This window comes from Lemur catta, chromosome 5 (assembly GCF_020740605.2).
Source record: "Lemur catta isolate mLemCat1 chromosome 5, mLemCat1.pri, whole genome shotgun sequence".
Classification (NCBI taxonomy): domain Eukaryota; kingdom Metazoa; phylum Chordata; class Mammalia; order Primates; family Lemuridae; genus Lemur; species Lemur catta.
The window spans coordinates 46,675,946-46,690,370 of NC_059132.1; the positions used below are offsets into that span (position 1 = coordinate 46,675,946).

Consider the following 14,425-nt stretch of genomic DNA (forward strand, 5'->3'; position numbering starts at 1 on the left):
CGCCAATTAAAAAAAATACATTTGATGTATTTCTAACCTTCTCTGTCCCCCTGGAGAGAACTTTCAAGAAATTTAATTGCAAATGAGATGTGCAATTTTATGGTACGTGAACAAGGAAGAATATTTGAAATATGTGAATTTAGAAACTGCTAGATATTATAGGACACAATGTTTCTTGTTAATAAAATTTTACAAAGAACATTTATATTAACTGCCAACATGGTTACTTAGACAAAATAGAGTAGTTACATGTTTTCCCCATGGTATTATTACAGTTCACTCAAATTGTCATTTTATAAGTAAATATCAATACATCCTCCCCTTGAAATGCTTTTTAAAGGAAGGCATTATGGGAGTGGTAGAATTCCAACCTTACTTTATCCAAATTACCTCAAGAAAATGTAAAATTATTTGATAAATAGTGATTTAAATTATGAAATCAATGTCTAGGAGAGTGATTTTCTAAAGCCAAAATCACTGATAAAAAATATTTCAAATTGATGATGGATTGAGTCCCTTAGTATAATAGACAAGTAATTAAAGTAAGGACACACTGATCTTCAGGAATAGGCAAAATAGACAACTACTTTGAATCAATCAGTGATCTCAAGGTCACTTGGCAGGACTTCACTCATCCTCAAGGGCACTCCAATGTTAAGATATCCTTAGAAGCTCATTCATCTAATGGGTTTCCATGGAAAATGACAAATGCAGCAGAGCTGACAATATAAATTGGTATCAGTCATTTTTTCAGGGTGTGAAGGGGAAACAGAACAGGACAGAGCAGAAGAGAGCTCTCAGTCCTTCCTTCCTGCGGTCGCTGCCTCCCCTGAAACCCTGTTCTGCCTTTGCTCCCTCATGCCTGATGAAAGTCTGCTAGGCTCTGCTTCGCACTCTTCTTTCAATTCCCATTGGCCTTGCATTGGTAGGCAGGAAATTAGCAAAAACATTAGACACCCTGTTTTGTAAATTCCCAGTGGAATTTCATATATGTGACCATTTGAGGCCACATGTCCTCGGCTCCACCTTGCCCAGAACCTGAGTTCACGTGTGTACACTGCTTTCCTGATCCCAGTATCTCAGCTCATCCTCTGTGCTCACCGCCCAATACACCCTGGCCTGGTGAGGATTCACCCAGTGGAATGGGAAGTTCCAAATTACAGCAGTTGAAAAGGGAAATGGCTAGAGAAGCCACAGTGTGTGCCGAGAATTTCACACACACACACACACACACACACACACACACACACACACACACACACACAGAGTTGGCTTAGGTTCCCAACCCAACAAGGCCTGAGGGATGGGTGAGTAGAAAGGGTGTCTTTAATATTCTGAAGATACAACATGGTGGCACTAAAAAGGTAGCTAATGCCTGAATTCTAAATGGCAGTTAAACAAAATGTGGGACAGATGCGAAAGGCGGCTACGGAAAGACTTTGGATAGGAAGAAATAGAAATAATTATAGAACTGGGTAGTAGTACAGTTAAACTAATGATGAGTGATTTAATTGCACTTGGGAATTTTTTCCCTTTTAATTTATAACTCTCACTGAGATTATTTCAAGACTGATAAGAGGAAAGGAAATGGATGCAACCAATTTTATGCATTTTTGTTTAAGCAGGCATAGTTACACTTATTAATAAGATCAGATTTGAGAATACTGAGGGATCCAACTTTCCTTTTCCCTATTTTTTCCTGGGAGTTGAGGATTACAGTTGTTGCTGCGCTCCTTTGCTAAACATCACGTGGTGGCATCTTCCAAGGATGGAGAATGGCTGTTAGGATGCTTGTGTGCATGTGTGTCACTTAGGGTTCCTTGGTGGTAAGCAACAGAAACTATCTCTGACTAATTTAAACAGAAGGATTTTGTGGGCTCTGAGAATTGATGGTGGGAATAGGCAGAAACCAAAGTGCCTGGAGGCGTAGAAGTTGGAAACACAGTAAGTGTATCATAGGAGTAGTCTGGTTCTGATACAGCGATTGCCACTGTGATGAGTAATTGCCAAATGTTCTTTCCATCCTTGCTATACTTATTCAACATTCAAAGTCCTAGCGGAGAGCATTTGATTCATCATGTATCTGCCACTTGCCTGCCTCCTGGCTTTACCACGGGGTGGGAGAAGCAGGTTCTGTGGAGCCCTCCTGGCTTCTGTAGTTGGAGAGAGGAATCTGGAGTTACTGGCCCATCAAGACTATTCACAATGGGACTAAGAAATTGTGATGCCATTGGGGACGGGAAATGGATGCAAGACAGCAAAAACAAATAAGCCAAAAAAAAAAAAAGAAAAGAAAATCTGATAAATGTCCCCCACGGTCCATATGTCTTTTATTATTTACTGATCATATTTTATTATTAATTATGTCAGTACAACTTAAGTGAAAATAGAATGGCATATGCATGAATAGTTGGATGTAAAATAATTTATACAATATTTTGCTTAGGAGTTATATGTAAAACACTAAAAATGCTTTATTTATCTCTCTATTTCTTTCTCCTCAATCACTGGAAAGCATATTTTCTGAACATTTTTATTTTTTAGGCACTATGCCAAGTGTGAGAAATATAAAAGTAAACAGAACATAGATGAAAAATCTTTATGTTTATGAAATATATTATGTCAGCTAAGCTAAATTGAGGGCAACTACTGGCATATCCCACAGACATTGCAGGTTTGGTTCCAGACCACTGCAATAAAGCAAATATTGCAATAGTCACACAAATTTTTTGGTTTCCCAGTACATATAAAAGTTATATTTACACTATATTATAGTCTATTAGGTATGCAATAGCATTGTGTCTAAAACTAATGTACATACCTTAATTAAAAACTACTTTGTTACTAAAAAATGCTAATGATCATCTGAGCCTTCAGTGAGTCATAATCATTTTGCTGTGAAGGGTTTTGTCTCAGAGTTGGTGGCTGCTGACTGGTCAGAGTGAGGGCTGCTGAAGGGTTGGGTGTGGCAGTTTCTTAAAATAAAACAACACTGAAGTTTGGTGTATTGATTGACTCTTCCTTTCATTAAAGATTTCTCTGCAGCACATGCTAATGTTTGATATCATTTTACCCACAGTAGAACTTGTTTCAAAATTGGAGTCAATCTTTTCAAACTGTGATGCTGCTTTATCAACTAAGTTTGTGTGTAATATTCTAAATCCATTGTCATTTCAACAGTGTTCACAACATCTTCACCAGGAGAATATTCCATCTCAAGAAACCACTTTTCTTACTTATCCATAAAAAGCAACTCATCTGTTCAAGTTTTATCATGGGATTGTAGCAATACGGCCACATTTCAGGCTCCACTTCTAATTCTAGTTCTTTTGCTATTTCCACCACATTTGCAGTTACTTCCTCCACTGAAGCCTTGAGTCCCTCAAAGTCACCCATGAGAATTGGAATCAACTTCTTCCAAACTCCTATTAATGTTGATATTTTGACGTGCTCCCATGAATTACAAGTGTTCTTAATGGTATCTAGAATGGTAAATAATTTTCAGAAAGTTTTCAATTAACTTTGCCCAGATCCATCAGAGGAATTACTGTCTATGGAAGCTATAGCCTTACAAAATATATTTCTGAAATAATAAAACTTGAAAGTCAAAATTACTCCTTTATCCATGGCTGCAAAGTAGATCTTGTTAATGGACATGAAAAAAACATTTATCTCAGTATACATCACCATCAGAGCTTGTAGTTGGCCAAGTGCATTGTCAATGAGCAGTGTTATTTTGAAAGGAATCTTTTTTCTTTTTCAGCAGTAGGTCTCAACAGTGGGCTTAAAATATTCAGTAAACTATAGTGTGAAAAGATATGCTGTCATCCAGCATCATTGTCCCACTTATAAAGTACAGACAGAGTAGAATTAGCATAATTCTTAAGGAACCTAAAATTTTCAGAATGGTACCTGAGCATTGGCTTCAATTTCAAGTCACCAGCTACATTAGCCCATAACAAGGGAGTCAGCCTGTCCTTTAAAGCTTTGAATCCAGGCATTGACTTCTCTCTAGCTATGAAAGTCCTAGATGGCATCTTCTTCCAATAGAAGGCTGTTTGTCTACATAGAAAATCTGTTGTTTAGTGTAGCCACCTTCATCAGTTATCTTAGGTAGATCTTCTGGATAACTTGTTGCAACTTCTCTATCAGCACTTTCTGCTTCATCTTACAGTTTGTGTTATAGAACTGGCCTCTTTCTTTAAACTTCATGAACCAACCTCTGCTACCTTCAAACTTCTTCTGCAGCTTCCTCATCTCTCTCAGTCTTCGCAGAATTGAAGAGAATTAATACCCTGCTCTGGATTAGGTTTTGGCTTAAGGGAATGTTGTGGCTGTTCCGCTCTTCTATCTAGATCCCTCAAACTTTCTCCATATCAGCAATTAGGCTGTTTTGCTTTCTAAACATTTGTTTGTTCAATGGAGCAGCACTTTTAATTTTCTTTGAGAACTTTTCCTTTGTATTTACAGCTTGGCTAACTGGTGCAAGAAGTCTAGCTTCTGGCCTGTCTTGGCTTTTGACATGCCTTCCTCACTGTTTGATCCTTTGTAACTTTTGATTTAATGTGAGAGATGTGTGACTCTGCCTTTCTCTGGAATATTTAGAGGCCATTGTAGGGTTATTTATTGGCCTTATTTCAATATTGCCCCAGGAAATAGGGAGGCCCGAAGGAGAGGGAGAGATGGGGGAATGGCCTGTTGGTGGAGCAGTCAGAATACACACGTTTACTGATTAAATTTGTCACCTTACATGGGTGCAGTTTATGGTGCCCCAAAACAATGACAATAGTGACATCAAAGATCGCTTATCACAGATCCCCATAGGAGATGTAATAATAATAAAAGTGTTCAAAATATTGTGAGATTACCAAATTGTGACACAGAGACATGAAGTGAGCACATGGTGTTGGGAAATGATGCTGAAAGACTTACTCACTACAGGGTTGCCACAAACCTTCAATTTCTGAAATATGCAGTATCTGCAAAGCACAATAAAGTGAAACACAATAAAAATGAGATGTGCCTGTCTTGAGACTATAGTTGATTGACTCAGATTAATCTGGCACTCTTGAGAAAGCAGTATTTTCTCATAAACGATTTGTACGTCTATTTTATAAATACCATTTCTTTGAGCATTTCTAGATGTGTGGGAAAAACAGGAAAAATATGTGTGTGTGTATGTGTGCGCACGTACCATAATAGTATAATTGGGATTCCAGTTTAGTTGATTAAAATAAGCTATGTTGGTTTTAGGAATGACCATATCTGAGGATTTGTGGGTTAAAATGGCCTAAAATAAACACAAACTTTTAGTGAAAAAACTGAGATAGAAATTTAGGTTTTATGATACATCAATGATGTGGTCAGTATCTTAGCAGTTGGACAGAAATTACTTTTTTTTTCTTTCAACCTAGTTCCCTTTAGATAGTGGAAAATTTTTTAAAGGAAGTACTTTTTGGCCATCAGAGTAAGAAACTGTACTATATCAATGAAATTCCATATTAAATTCAAACTTCACTAAGCTCTCTTTAGCCATCATTTGACTGGTTCCTTTGTTGCATTTTCATTTTAAGAAAGACTAGGATTCCTCCTGGGAAGGGACTAATTCCAAGGAAAGAGACAGTCAGGCACACAAGCTTGATCTCATGCCAATATCTCAGGGCCAGAGAGGAAAGGTAGTTTTGATTACAGTACAGTGTTTGCCAATCATATTGTCCTGTGATCTAATCCTCAGGCATTCATTCCTGGGACTTAGGGAGAGGAGCTTGAAGTAAAAACTGGAGATCTCCATCAGTTGAGGGGGCCTCAGTAGCTCTACCTGGTGCTCTGTGTAAACGGAAGAGCAGCGCGTGACAGGGTGGGGTGGAGAGGCCACACACAGTACTCCTTCACTTGGCAGTGCTGATGGAGCGTGGGATGGGCAGAGGTGTGAGTTCCAGGTTTGATCAGAATCAGAGAGGATATTGGAGAGAAATGGCATGGCCCACAAGGGGAACCAGCAGGAATCAGTGTGAGAGGCAGCAGCAGTCACTTGAGGTGGCCCTGGCAGCAGTTCTGGGATTGATGGGAAGTAATTTTCACGTGGCTTTGTGGAGCAGAGGTGCCACCAGTGGTGTCAAGATGGCTGTGGAGACATTTGTGGTTTGAAGAGCATCATTGCCAGCATAGAATTCTTGACAGCAGGCAGCGACGCAGAAGGCTGAACAGTAGAGAAAGAAAATGGCAGATGGCCCAAAGAAGCTGAGAAGAACCAGTTCCGAGTGTATGTGATCTAAAGCTTTAGATCCTTCCAGAAGGCATGAGGGGTAGTTTGATTTAAAACTAGGAGAGCCACTATGGTTGTGCGTGAAGTAGAGGAATCCTGGATTAGGGTTATAATTATGACCCTAAATGTATCTTCAGACCACTGTGGCTATTAGAAACACACAGGTACAAAAACTTGTAATAAAAATAACATATAAACACTCGTGTTAAGTGCATAATTCAAACTGTCTGAGCAAATATGTGATGAGAATTGTTTTTCCCCATAGTGCACGCAGCCTAGATTATTTTAGAAGTGATATTGTATAAAACTGTTTATGTTGTTCTCATTTATAGCTGTTTTTCCCTTAAGATGGTAAACAGGTATTATATAAAATTTATGGAACGTTTAAAAATATTTTTTGCTTTGGGACATCTCAACTATTATTAAGAAAAATAAAATATATAGGGAAATCATTTGCTTTAGGTTTATTGAACTGACCTGGATTTGTGCCTTTAGATACCATTTGGCTCCTAAGTGATTTGAATCTCTTTCATTGATTTGGAAGGCTAAAAATAAATCCTCAGGAAAGAATCCTTCCTGCGGAAATACAGAAATATTTTATAGAGATATTAGATGTATAAAATATCTGGTCAGTTTATATAAATCAATTTAAGTTTCCTTTCCTGTCTTTTTTTTTTTTTTTTAAAGCGGAACAACAGAATTCTAAAACAATATTTGTCCAATTGAGGAAAGGGAATTTTAATCAAACATTGTAGTTTTGAGAATGTCAACAGAATAAAAAAACTTAACTTGTTTTTTTTCTCAGAAGGAACTACCTACCCCCAGGTAATCAGACACATTTGCCTGGGAGATCAGCAGAATGTCTGTTTGTGTTGTCCTCTTCTGTTTCTGTTAATGCTAAAGTTGACGCCATTGGTAACACCTGACCAGCGCTTAAGCATAGTCATTTTTGTATCTTCTCTTCAAATTGATGTGAGTGAAAGCTCCAGTGTAGGACTTTACAAAATAATATTTTCTAAAATCTGTCATAATAGTTTGAAGAAAGAATCTTTATAAGAATCATTTTAACATTCAGGGATATTACTTTATTATTGCAGCTCATTGATGACAGAATTCATACATTTAAACCACTAAGTTTATATACCACTGAAATTCATATACCTTTAAAATAAAAATGTGGGCACAAGGATCTACATGATGATGAAAAGGATGCTTAAGAATCTTAGAATCTAGAAATGCCAAAACTAGAGATCATATGGCTGATTCTATAGAGGTCCAATGACTTTCCTAGTATAAACACAGATACATAGTGAAGAAAACCAAGAGAAAAACTTCAGTTTTCTGACACATTAGTGATATAGTGTCCATCTTAGCAGTTGGACAGGTTACTGAATTGTTCACTTACATCTGCTTAAATAATAGGTGAAATTTCAAAAGGACTTTTTTGTTGCCAGAGTAATTTCATTATATCAATGAAATTCCATATAAATTTCAAACTTCATTAGGCCACCATTTTAACTGTAGTTTCATAGTTGCATTTTCATTTTGAGAAAAATTTTACTAGAAATTTTTTTTATGACCTTAGTATTTATTTTTTGTTTTTTATAGACAGGATCTCACTCTGTTGTCCAGGCTGGAGTGCAGTGATATGATCATAGCTCATTGCAGCCTCCAACTCCTGGGCTCAAGTGATCCTCTGACCTCAGCCTCCCAGCTAGTCAGGACTCCAGCGTGTGCCACCATGCTATGCTAATTAAAAAAAATAAAAACTTTTTAAAAATGGGGTATCGCTATGTTGCCCAGGCTGGTCTCCGACTCCTGGCCTCAGGTGCTCCTCCTGGCTCTGCCTCCCAAAGTGCTGCGATTACAAACTTGAGCCACCTCATCTGGCCTAGTATTTCATGCTTTTAGCATATGCTTTTTATGCTTAGTACTTTATGCTTTTAGCATAATTTAGATTAGTCCTTAATCTCCAAATAATTCCATTTAGAGTTTCTTTTGGATACGTTTTGTTTTCTGTCAAAAAGAATTTAACAGAAAATAAGATTTCTTTAGCCTTCATTGGATTAATTGACCAAAAACCCTATTAAAAAAAACATGGAAATCATGAGATAAAGAGTTTGTCTATAAATTATCAGATTTTTTAGAGAAAAGATTATTAATTTTGTCTAAATTCAATCTAGCAACCCATTTCATTGATTGTTTTCGTAGCGAAGTGTGCTTCAGTGTGATGAAAACCATTATTACCTGAGTGAACCCTTAAATACGATACATAAATATACATAATCTTAGATCCACAAGGAAGACATATTGTTGGATGCATGAAGGCACAATTGGAAAGATTAGAGGGATGATTGATATCTAATGTCAGGTAGTTCGTAGTTTGAAAGGCAATATTCCAAATTGTATACATACATTTATTTACATATAAGATAATGTTGCCAGGCAGGAAAGAAAACCTACTTTGATGTGATCTTTTGGGAACTTTTAAATATGGGGGAAAAAACAATATATTTATACTTAACCTTTGAATTACCACAATTATTTAAGTACTGGAAGTATCTTCCTGTTTGGAAGTTGGGTACTTAGGGACGTGCTTTAGCTCTTTGAGGATTCTAGGTCCAGCGAGCTCAGGATGCACGAATGCCTTAGGGTACTGCGGGATAAAACCCTGAGGCAATTTCGCACTCAACAGCACTCTAGTGGTTTGCCAGTTAAAGTGCCTCATAATTTACCATGAGGGAGGGCCTTAGGGGAAGAAAGAATATGGCTCAATTAATTAGAACTTGTTAGGAAACTTCAACTGTTACCCTATTTAGATTTTCAAATCACTGATATATCAAATACCCACAAGATTTGGAAAGGAAGTAGGAACAAGCAGCCCAGAAAGCTAATTTGTCCAACATGGCACCAGCTCTGGACTATTGTGTTAGCAGCAGACCAGTTTTCACAGATTAGCCTTCCCAGAAAGAGGAAAAGGGAAATGGTATCACATTTCTCTATCTTCCTGTTTTTTACTCCTGTTTGTTTTTAACTCTTTCTGTTCATGTCAGTTTGAGTTTTTAGGTGAGTTTAATAAACTTAATGACCACCTATGGATTCCTATAACAGTCTAATATTGATTAATTATCGAAAGTTATATGGAGTTCTATTATGGGTTTTAATTTGCTAGTCATTATATCTACATGGCTATTGTTGGTATTCAGAAAAGTTAACAATTCTTTATGATTATCTGGCTGCTTACCAAGATATTATTCACATAATATCTTCTTCTTTGTTCTGAAGGTTTTTCAAGTCAAATCTCTTATGTTTTCATGGCATGGAATCATATTGTCTTCAGATAATAATTACATAACATATAATTTTTTCAATAATTTTAGTGCATGTCTCCCTTATTTTTGCCCTAACTGCTTTGGCCAAGATTTCCAAGAGAATGTTGGCTAATGATGTTGACAGTAGACATCCAAGTCATAGTTTGTGTTTTTATCATTAGGTTTTATTGTTTGTTTGGATTTTTTGTTGCGGTTTTTGTTTTGATATTTAGTACAATGAAGACTCAATTTAAGATAACTATTTTTTATCATATTAAGTATTTTTGTATTTTTAGCTACCTTTCATTTAAAAATATTTGTAAATCAGCACCATGAATATAGCATTTGAGTGGATTTAGTATGGTACAGCATGTTTGTGTCTGACATACTTCCCACTGCTCTACATTCTAGTGCTGTCCCCAGATTTCCACATTTGTGTTTCATATATTTATGTAAGCTGTCTGGTCTCAAGGATATTTAAACTTGAGATATTTGTATTGGATTTTCAAAGTGGGGAAAATGTGATGTTTTCCCCCATTTATTTATAAAGTTCATAGGAATAAAATTTCATTTTAGTTTTCTAGGCTTTATGCCTTTAAAAGGAATAATGTACAGAAGAATATCCTATTTTGTAAAAATCTGGTGCATGGCTGTAATCATAGAATATAAACTGTTTAGTTATTTAGTTTACATGTGTTTACTTAGTTTATAACATACTATAGGAAACGTAGGGATTGGTGATAAAAAACTGAACTGAAGCAGATGGATTTATAGGAAAACGACAAAAATGGGGCCAATAAAAACCTCCTAAGAAACAGATAGCTGCATTTGGATTTTCTTCCTCTCTAACTAATATAGCTGACTTGAAAGGAAGTGATTGCCTCGTTGAGTCAAGACACTTGGATGATTTGCACTAACCTTCCCTTGGTGGGCAATTCCATTCTCACTCCTATGGCCCCGCAGAACTGCATGGGTGCCCACTGGAGGGTTACTTGACCAAAGTTCACGTACAGTGTAATTTAAGTAAAAGCCCTGATTATGTTCTGTGCTGCTCTGAGTTAAATGATAGGAAAACGTGATATGTGTGGAAGGGCAGAAGGCAAGCGCTTGTGTTTTCCTCCCCCAATTCAGTAAAAAATACACAAGAAATGGATTTACTGTTGCTGATTCTAAACATCAAGCAGCTATTGCCAGGAAGCTGGAGGTAAAAATAGAGTACCAAGAGTATTGACAAGATTTATTAGTTTATGTATCACATCTGATTGTGTCAATAGAGAACCACACTTCTACATATATATGTGTATATATGCATATGTGATTGTCATTATTCTTCTGAAAATCACAAAGAGTTAAATATCAGCCATATTAAAGCCTATTGTATTTGTATTGCTAAATGCCCTACTTTAAATTTCTCAGTGGGTCTGTTAATTTTCCTGTGAGATGATTTCAGATATATCCAAAAGCACAGTCTGAATGATTAGGACACTTCTAGGAATTTATTCTATTAGCTATCTACCTTCTGGTAATATACACTCGTTCCTAAAACCATCCCACTTTATTAAATCCTGACACCATCCAATGAAACATGAGCAAAAGGAGCTAGTGCTAAGATGAAGTCCATTGTTTCCAAATTTATAACAGTTTCCATGTGCTTCACCATCCAAACTATGCCTGCTGTGTTCAAGTTATTGGCTTACTGGGGCAAGAAATACCGATAGAAAGCAATAATCATTTTAATATTTGGCTTGTGTTCTTATTTGATTCATAGGCTGACTTATGTTATAGCAAGCAATTGGCAAAATAATGTTATAAATAATAATAAATATATCAATTGTCTTGCAAGCATGATATCTTACTCCTGAGGGGCATCCTTCATTTGAAACAAAAGTATACACACAAGGTGCAGCCCCCACCTCCTCCTGGGGATCTGATCATCCTTACCTGGCGCTACTTTCCCCCACATTACTTACTGCCATCTAGTAAACTATAAAATACACATTTATTGTGTTTCTTCTTCCACTCACAGAATGTAAGTTCTGTGATGGGGGGAGATTTTCAGGTGTTTTGTTTTACTGCTATAGTCACGTAATAAGTACTCAGTGAGTACTGATTGAATGAATGAATGGATATGCAACATCATGAAGTGACACTGTATAACATACTAATATATTTGAGCAAATACACTAGTTAACTTGATTGTGGACTAGTGAAGGAGATTGGATTATGCTATTCGCTTTACTAAATTGTAACTTACAGGAAGCTGAGAACAACCGTGGAGCATCCCTTTATGCCTTTGAGTCCTTTCTCCTTTATCCAGGCTTCCCCCTCAGTTGACAATCTCTTCTCCTTGTAGTTTTGACTTGGCTAATTCCTAATCGTGTTTCAAAAACTTCCATCTGGCGGCATTTCCTCCAGGAAGTCTTCTTTGAAGCCACCAGTAGGGCTGGATGCTTCTCCCAAACAGACTCTGTCCCTTACCACAGTGTTAAACCAAACCAGACTCTGTATGTGTAGCTTCCTCATTCTCAGAGTTTTTCTGTTTTTTTTTTTTCCCCATCAGATAAAAGTAAATCTTTTTTTTTTTTTTTTTATTTCAGCTCTTCATGGGGCTACAAAAGCTCAGGTTATATACATTGTCCGTGTCCCGCCCATCCCCCTGAGTCAGAGCCTCAGGCGTAAACCCAGACATGGTGCTTGGTTCCTAGAAGCACTGAATTAAACAGGAAAAACTCCAGGTCGTGAAGAGGAGGAGAGAGGGAAGGGGGAACAGGAAGGAAGAGAGGAAGAAAAGGTGATGAAAGGCGACAACTTGTCGCTCATTTTAATCAAGAAAGAACAACTAGCCGGTGAAGGGATTAGGGAACTACAATAGGTTTCCAGGAGAGATTTATTTCATTAAGGAATTGAGATCATATTATGAGCTGCTCTGTGTGTGAGGCACTATTCTAGGTGCGGAGGGTGACGCAGTGAGCAAAAAGGTAACGTCTTTGCTCTCAAGGAGTTTATATTTTAGTGGGGGAGACAGACAATAGACAAGTATCATACTGTATTTGTTAAACAATACATAACAGAATTTAAAATGTAATATAAAATGCATACAAATTATAAAAATAAATAAATTCTAATTCTATTTATTTAAAAATAAACAAATTCTATAAATATGTAATATAGAACTTGAGGATATTTAAAAGGAAGCAGTACTAGAAGTATCAAGGGCTTTTTGCTCAAGATACCCCAGAATTCTGTCCTTGTGAAATGCCGTATCCCAGAAGGGGAAATGGGAGCGATCCCTGCCGGAGCGTCGTCTGTAACTGAACACGTGTTTCTCGCCCACACTGAATGCAGAAGGAGCAACTTGCACAGACCGTACAGGGGCCCATCTCCTTGTTGAGAGGGGACATATCGAACCCTGAAGGGACACTTAGCAGCTTGGAAGGTTCCCGCCGGGCAAGCTTCCTTCATGTACAGCTGGGCAAGACCCCAACATCTCAACTCACGACAGGGATGAAAATGGTTCAAGAACCTAAAAACCAAATACACTTCTCCAGACTTTTGGTTAAAAACGTCTTGTCTTGTTTCACTCACCAAGGTCTTAACTATCTTGGTAATATTTACTAAACAATTATCACAGTAGGCAAAGTACTTGAGTTCTGTGTTGGACTGGGGACGCTTCCAGGGTGTGGGTAGCAGTAGTTGGCCAACGCTGGTATTGCAGTCTAATAAGGAATATGCTACCCTCTTTGCTCTAACATAGGTTAATTATTTTGCCAGCCTATGAGAGTGTACTTAGAGTGTCACAGTGCTTTGTGGAAGAGGAAACAAACAAACAAATACAGTGAACGAGGAAGAATGGCTGTTGTTGCAGTCCATAAGACTTTGATTATAACGGGCCAGGATTCATACCAGCCTGGTAGTTGTTGACAGATAAAGTAACAAAAATGGAACTCATTTCTTTTTTTCTTTATTGAGACCTCAAGGTAAAGCAGATTTTCAGTTCTTGTACTTACTACATTGATAGAACAGAGACTGACAGCAAAAATGTGTCGGGCCAGAAATAGATATTAAACGTAGGTTCACATCAAAATTTCATTTAGCTTTGGAGAAGGAGCTGCTGTTTGGATTACTTTTGATCCTGAAACAAACTTACTATGGAATATCACAGTATACCTGGTATGTATTAACCCTTCCCTGTGAGCCATACTTTTAAAATTGTTGTTTTTACTCTACAATGCTTTATTTCTTTTGTAGCATTTGAGGGAATTTGAATTATCATCAGAGTAGGTTACACTTTGCTGAATGCAGATTACTAGCAACAGACATATAGATTTCAGTCTGCAGGAAGTATGGCACTGGATTGGGAAAATTGATAGCAGACCTTTTTCCATTACAAAGTCATACCCGATGCTCTAGTTTGGTTATGGTGATGAGGACAGAGTAAGTGGGAAATGTGAAGTGAGAAATTTTGGTCTGTATTGCTCAGATTGTTGATGTGTGTTGAATAAATTTCTGGCTAAATCATTTGTAATTTCCCTTCATGTTATGTAAGTTGACATAATACTTATAAACAGGCTTCTCTTTTCCTTCCTTCCTTCCTTTCTCTCTCCCTCCCTTCTTTCTTTTCTGTCTTTCTCTCTTTCTTCCTTTTCATTCAACTATCAGCATGGAAATTTTGCAACAGTTTCTCATAAATAAGACATCACTAAGTTGGCAAATGGAATTCTGGACACAACAATATGATATGCTTAATGAAATACAAGTGAGTAAATACAGTCATCAGTGAACTCCACACATCTTTATAACCCAGCTAGGTCTATTTTTGGAGTATATCCTCAAAATACTTTGACTTAAT

The 14,425-nt window shown here is 37.2% G+C and overlaps 1 protein-coding gene across 1 annotated transcript in view; it reads left to right on the forward strand.

Moving 5' to 3' along the window:
• Positions 1–14,425, forward strand: part of LOC123638768 — a gene marked incomplete at its 5' end in the record, with an annotated part of 205,149 nt that overhangs the window by 3,502 nt on the left and 187,222 nt on the right. The gene's annotated exons all lie outside the window — the stretch shown is intronic.